We start from the raw sequence: 7,581 nt of genomic DNA, 5'->3' as shown, positions 1-7,581 counted from the left end.
TTGGTCATCAATGCTGAGGAGTTGGACCGTTGCGTATTGATGTTGAGGAGTGAGGTGTCTTGGGTAGTAGGTCATACCAATGGTTCCGGGTCGGGTACCCAATTACCCTGTCAAATACTAAGACCAAAGGATTATGTTTTGAAAACACAAAACTAAAAATAAGTTGTCATCTATAAATTTAGAACAAAAAAATGAAATTAACTCTTTTTATTTGTATTTAGAGATGTTAATCTTTACATGAAATTGATTAGCTAGCCCAAAAAGACCGACAAATTTTAAGGTTAAAAACTAAAAAATTTTAGTTCGATAGATACAAAACTAATAAACTTGATGGTCTAAAAGAACTAGCCCGATAACGCAAGTTACTTAAGACTAACTGATCTTTTGTTTCGCAAGGGTTGTCAAACAATATATGCATGCAGTTTATATATAAGCTGCCATCCTTTTTATTTTCTTAAATTTGTAAATAAAATTGTAATACGTAACTTATTACAAAATAAAATATATTTTCTGAAAATAAATATTAAAAATAAAAACTTATTATAATTATTATATTATAGTATAAATATATAAATTATTTTTTGTTATATAATCGTATTAAGCATTCAAACACGTGATTGGATTCTAATACTATACGCAAATTATACTGTGGACTATGGTTATGGCTGATACTGCAGTTGTGTTGAATGGATACTGCAGTTGTTTTGAAAGAAAACTGCAGTTGTGCGGAACAGAGGTCATTTGATCCGTTCAACACACTGCAGTATCAGTTCAACACAATTGCAGTATCTGTTCAACACAACTGTAATATTAGTTCAACACAAATGCAGTTCCAGACACATGAAACGGCCTCTGCTCCGCACAACTGCAGTTCTCTTTCAACACAACTGCAATATCCGTTCAACAGAACTTCAGTATCCGTTCAACACAACTGCAGTATCAACCATGGTGCATGGTCCACAATGCAGTGGGGGCAGCTGCCCCCACTACCAAAAATTATATAGCCCCAAAAACGACGTCGTTTTGAGGCTGTTTATATATATATATATATATATATATATATATATATATATATATATATATATATATATATATATATATATATATATATATATATTTTTCATTGTTTCATCGTGACCGCTCTTTTCTCCTCTCTCGTTGCTCTCCGCCTCTCTCATCGCTCTCCTAGCTCTCTGCCTCTCTCGTCGCTCAGCAAACGCTACTGCCTCTCTCGTCGCTCAGCAAACGCTACTGCCTCTCTCGTCTCCTCTCAGGACTCAGGAGTCCTCTATTACTCTGTCACCTATGTGCCTCTGTCATCGCACGGACGGCAATGTCGCACCTCACGAGTCGCCACCAAACACGGAGCACTGGCGACCGGTTGCCCTCACGGGTCAAGAGTCCTCGTTGGTTCCTAATCTCGTTCTCACACACTGTCACAGGTTCGTAGTTCCTAATTTTTTGCCCAAATTTTCTAATTTTGTTTTGCTCTAATTTTCCTAAAACTTAAACTCTTAGACGTATGAAACCTTAACAAGCTGAGAAAGGCTCTTTTTGCTCTTGGAGTATTGGTTTATTAACAAAAGACATAATTTTCCATACATTAATTATCTATTTGGAATCTTTGGACAAGTTAACTCATTCTATTAGGTACAAAATAGGATCTGTTTCACTATATTTTAATGTTTTGTAGTTTCAAATAGGATCTGTTTCACTATATTTTAATGTTTTGTAGTTTCTAATAGGATCTGTTTCACTATATTTTAATGTTTTGTAGTTTCTGAACCTAATAGTCTTGATTTTTGCAGATATTTGGAGCCGCTGACAATTGCTTTGTATAGAGAGAAATGGTCACTGGTTCAATTTCTGTTTTCCTCATCTTATATTGGATATGGAACCTCAAGCTTGAAAAAAGTAGTTGTTTCCAATCCCTCAGAATGTTGATATATTGGCAGATGTTTACCTTGATTTGATTAATTATTTATTGTTTATTATTTATCAGTGAGTATTTATTATTTATACAATGGTATATACTTGTTTATGAAGTTGGGAATTGGATTCTCTATTTCAGTACTATGATGTTTGTATTTTGATTTGATGGTAACATTGATATGAGATAGTTTCTCTTGAAGTACTGAGTTGTTTATTGTTACCTATTATTGTTTTTAATGTATGTGCTTTTTGGATGATTAATTGCTAAGTGCTAACTACAGTTAGGCTTTTGAACATTAATTTTTGTCAATGTGCTTATTGAAACTTCGTGAAGCTTATCACTAATACAGATTGGGAAAAAAAAAACTAGACTATTAGCATCAGTTATTTGAAAAAAAAGATACTAACACACGAGCGGTGGCGTTTTCGTAATTTTTTATAAAATGAATAGCATCTGTTGTACCAAGTGAACTGTTGCGGAAAGTCATTTTAAAAAAACACGGCCATTTTTTGCTGCTGTTCAAAGTAAAGCAATCGCCTGTTATTTCTTGAATTAAAAACAAAACCCTAGATTTTTTGGCGCATCCTCCCAATCTGTTCTCTGCCACGAACCTCAGCTCTGTCTAGCAACCACGCAAACCTCCACAAATCTTGGCGACCTAGCTAAACAGCGACCAAAAAACTCTCTCTAGTTGACGACGTGAGCTGCGGTGAACATAGACTACGAGCAACGTCGACGTTGACGAGCAGCGGCGAGCTGCGACGGCCACTGTAGCGTGCAGGGTCGGTCAGCTGCTGCTATGAGAAAGAACCGGCGGCGAGCAGTGGTGACGGTAACGATGTTTTCCTCAGGTGCCTTTTTGTGTTTTTCCAAATTTATTTCTTTGTGGAATACTATCGAGTAGCAAGATCGAACAAAAATCAAGAAGCAAAGATTATCTTTAATACTAATTAGTATTGGCATAATTTAGTAGAACACGTTGCTTCTTCGCCCCCACTCAAAGAAAATCTTGCCTCCATCCTTGATTATATATATATATATATATATATATATATGTATATATATATATATATATTTTTATTAATTAAAAAACGCGCGGTGGCATATTTGTAAATTTGAGTACAGAAGTCAGATTATCTTTTGTATCCGAGTGCACATTTTTCTTTATTCAAGTACATATTTCTCATCTTTGAGTACATCTTTTTTGTTTCAATACTTAGTTTCTCATTTGAGTGCATATATTTGTGCCTTTGATCGAGTGCAAAATTTTGGCTTTCAAGTGCACGTTTTGTAACCTTCAAGTGCATGTTTTCCTTTCTAAGAGTGCACAATTAATTTACTTCTAATTTTTTTATTTTAGTATCTTTTTTTTTTTATTTGTTTCTTTGCCTTCTAGTGATCCTGTTTATGCTTTCAAGTGCACAATTTCATGCCTAAAAGTGCAGTGCATGTGTGTCTTACTATTGTGTTTAAAAAGAAAAAAAAAGATAATACTTAATTAGCATTCCATTGAACCATTTTTTTTCCTTCTAGCTATAGTCAGGGACAGAGCTACAGTGGGGGTAGCTGCCCCCACTCACCCACCCCCACCCCATATATATATAGCTTGTATGTATGTGTATATATATATATATATATATATATATATATATATATATATCGTACATGTTTTAGATATAAATATATGAAAACAGATATGATAAACAATGGATTAGCTAGACAATGTGGCAAATGCTTGTATTAGTTTATGAAAATTTGTGGGTTTGAATCCCGTAGGTAGCATAACATGTGTTTTCTATTTGAATTAATTATGTTTCAATATTTTTATAAAGTTTTGATTTTTTTTATTTTTTGTTTATATCCAACAATATTTATGATTATATTTCTTAAGTATTTTTTTAACTATCTCTTTTATTTTAATACTTCGCCCCCCATGGAAGAAATTTCTTGCTTCTTCCCTGCTTTTAGTGCATGTTTTTAGCCTTCAAATGTATGTTTTCATTTCTAAGAGTATACAATTAATTTCTTTCGAATTTTCATCTTCAAAAAATTTCTTTCGAATTTTCCCTTTTAGTGTCCTTTTTTTCTCCCTTGCCTTCTAGTAGTAATCCTATTCATGCCTTCAAGTGCTCAATTTAATGCCTACAAGTGTATGTGGGTCTTACTATTGTGTAAAAAAAGAAAAAAAAAAAAAGTTAGCATTCAAGTGAAACCCATTTTTTCCTTCACTGCAGATTTTTTGCCTTCAAGTGCAAATTTTTTTGCCTTCAAGTGCATGTTTCTTTGCCTTAAGTGCATAATTCTGGACAATATTTGTTATATCTTGTGCATTCTTTTCAATAACATATAACTAAATTTCTAATGAAATTTGTGAGACTGACAAACGATTTGCATGGGTAATTAGTTTAATAACACTTAAGTTGAATAATCTCCATTTTTGGTACCATAAATTGCATCAATTGCACATCTATTTACCTTCGAGTGTAAATTTTTTGCCTTTAAGAGCACATGTTTGTACCTTCAAATGCATGATTTTGAGCTCTCAAGTGCACATTTCGTATAGAATTTATTTTAAGAGAGTCATTGATCATGGTTCACGGTATTTTCGCACCGAAAGTAGCTGGAGTATTTGATCCTAAACTATATATATATATATATATATATATATATATATATATATATATATATATGTATGTATGTATGTATGTATGTATGTATGTATGTATGTATGTATCTGTGTGTGTGTGTATGTAAGAGATCAAATGCGATGGATGTGTCCAGGTGAAAGACGCGGTTGAATGATAGTCATTGATCTCGCTAAAATCAACCGTCTAGATTGAACACAAATTTTAAAAAAAATGTGGTGGCAATTTGGTCTTTTTTTGTATTGGTCAAACTTAAGGAGTGTAGTTTTTGTGCTTAAAGTGCATCGTGTTCTTTCTTAAGGTGCGTGATTTCCGTGCTTAAGGTGCGTCACTTTTTCAGTTGAGAATTTAAGGTGCATTTTTTGTTGAAACTTAAGGTGCATCATTCTAAAGCTTAAGGTGCATAGTTTCAAAGCATAAGGTGCATAATTTTAACAATTAATGTGCGTCATTTTAACATTTAAGGTGCGTCAGTGATACACTTAAGGTGCATATGTTTTACACATAAGGTGCACGATTTCACTACTTACGGTGCGTCTTTATAACACTTAAAGTGCGCCATTTTAAAAATAGAAGGTGCGCGATGTTAAGATTTAAAGTGTAAAAATACTTGTGCGTTATCCTAACGGATGATGAGAGATTTTTGGAACCGGCAACAACTTCCATTATTTTGTATTTTATGTACAATCCTAGGGCATGCATAACGTGATCATATGGTCCAACAACATTAGAGACCATATTTGTTACAAACTCTCTCATTAAAACCTCTAATATAAATAAAACTCTTTTAACGGTTGCAAAATTTACAATCAATCTCCGCATTTGGCATATGTTAGATCAAAAATTAAACACTTCTCCTTAATTTCTATGTGCAAATATACACTCCCCCTGGCTGTTGGCATAGCTTTCTCCTCCATCTTGATAAACAAAGGCCAAAGGGATCGAATATCTCAACGTTAGAACAACCAAGTAAGAAGTTATCAATCCCTATCATGAGCAATAACTTAACCAAACATAGAAAGAGAGATATACACTTAAGTTAAGAATCGTTACTAGTGAAGAACATGCATACCCGTGTAAAGTACTCTAATAAATAAATGGAGAGAAGTGGTTTATTGCATTCTGGTGAGATGAGAATTTTGATGCTACCTAGGAATGACCACGGTTCGATTCGATTGGTGCGGAACCAAATTGAAACTGGAACCATCCGTACAATTGCGGTTTAGAACCAAATCCCAAAAGGTTCCTGTTCCGGTTCAAAACTGAAGAAAAAAAAAACATTTAAAAAAATAAAAATCCTACTTAATTGTTTTGATAAGATAGGTAGGAAACTTAATCTTGGTAAAATTAAGTACATGCTCAAAATTAGTTTGAGTTTTTTAGTTTAAATTTAACATTTAAATATTTGATATAATCATTTTTAAAAATTTTAGGATGAAAAAAAATTAATTGTTGAATTTGAATTATTTTAAAAATAAGAAATATAATTATTAAAATTAAAAAAAAAAAAAAAAAGGTTCAAACTAAAATCGAAACCGCCAATTCCAATTTGTAATATTATTCCGAAACCGGGAATCGGGGGAACCAAATCAAAATCGAACCACGATCGACCATATTTGCTACCACTTTGTATATACGTAACGTTGAGCAAAAAGCCATATATGGTCCAGTTTGGACTGCTGCATGACAGTAATGTTTCAGGTATTCAATAAATCAAATACTTTCCCTAGCTAATGCATCAGACAAGACTGAAGATTATTATTCCGCAGTAGAACATTCAAAACTGGGAATGAGATTTGCAGTATCATCCATCCAAGCCAAAGGCTGAAGCAAATTTATGTATAAGTGCCAACCACTAAACTTTTAAGAGCAAAAACAAAATCAAATCCAAACTAAAACTTGAACTCAAGCTTGGCGGGGGCTGCGCGAACGCAAGCCCCCTCTTCCATAAATTATGACATAGGCTCTCCCATTTAGGGAGACCTTAGGCTAGCACCCCTCCAATAGTGCAATGGAGGTCACTAGTCTAGGCCATGGCTCTTCTTGATCAGCCATTCACCCTGTCCAGGTAAGTATGTTCCAAGTTGTTATGACTTATCTATTTATAGTATTTTTATACCTTTCCTGTTTGAAGAACTTTCGATGTGGGACAACAACGGAGTGACCGACTTAGCCCATGACTCTTCTTGCATATCTCCTTCTTCATCCTCTTGACACAGTTTCTAAGAGTTAGAAGATTGCCACTTCAGAAGCAACCAAATTCAGAGCTTAGTTAGGCAGATTGTTCTGCTGTAACTGGTTTTGTAAGAGTTTATAATCATGTGACTGCTGATTTGTAACTCCAAGAGTTGAAGACGAGTTGTGCCTCACTTTCTTGTATGGGACATTATATTACAGCTTTGTAATACAGATTTGTTACGCCATTTCGTCATAGTGTATGCAACAAGGTCCTTAATTGAGGAAGGGAGTGTTGTAATAAAAGCGATGCCCTTAGGGCAAAAGAAGTTGACAGAAAAGGAGTTTGTTGGAAGCTCAAGAATTGGCTTTGAAGGCTCAAACTCTTGTAGCTGTGCAGCAGGGAAGCTTCAGCTTCAGCTTCTTCTTTGGAGCGCTTTAATTACATGATGAATATATGTGCGATATTGGCCTTCAATCTCTTTCGCGGTTTTGTCTCCATTGTGTTCTCCAAGGTACACTACATAAACCAGCATGCACCACAAAATCATATGTATACAATTATCCTAGATTCCTAGTACAGAGTAGTATCAAATTAACAGATTATTCTTTATCTATTTGAATAAGAGAAAAAAATAAAATTCTTATAACTTTAGACCCTTTTAAACAGAGAATCTATAGACAGACATTCAATTTTCCATCCTTCTTAATTAACCTCTTTCGAGGTGAGGCTAATCAGGGGTGGAGTCAAAAAATTGATGCCTTCACACTCAACATAGTACCGATAGATTATACATGAAATGATATTATTATATTACCATAAATAAT

General features: G+C 34.0%; 1 non-coding gene across 1 annotated transcript; it reads right to left on the bottom strand.

Moving 5' to 3' along the window:
• Positions 1 to 6,492: 6,492 nt before the first annotated feature.
• Positions 6,493 to 6,654, bottom strand: LOC116033726. Its single transcript, XR_004100901.1, has one exon. It is a non-coding gene; the product is annotated as a U1 spliceosomal RNA (small nuclear RNA).
• Between the last annotated feature and the right edge of the window lie 927 nt (positions 6,655 to 7,581).

Source organism: Ipomoea triloba, chromosome 10 (genome assembly GCF_003576645.1).
Source record: "Ipomoea triloba cultivar NCNSP0323 chromosome 10, ASM357664v1".
NCBI classification, from domain to species: Eukaryota; Viridiplantae; Streptophyta; class Magnoliopsida; order Solanales; family Convolvulaceae; genus Ipomoea; species Ipomoea triloba.
The sequence above is the reverse complement of the archived record's forward strand: the minus strand, read 5'-3'. Positions and strand labels throughout refer to the sequence as shown.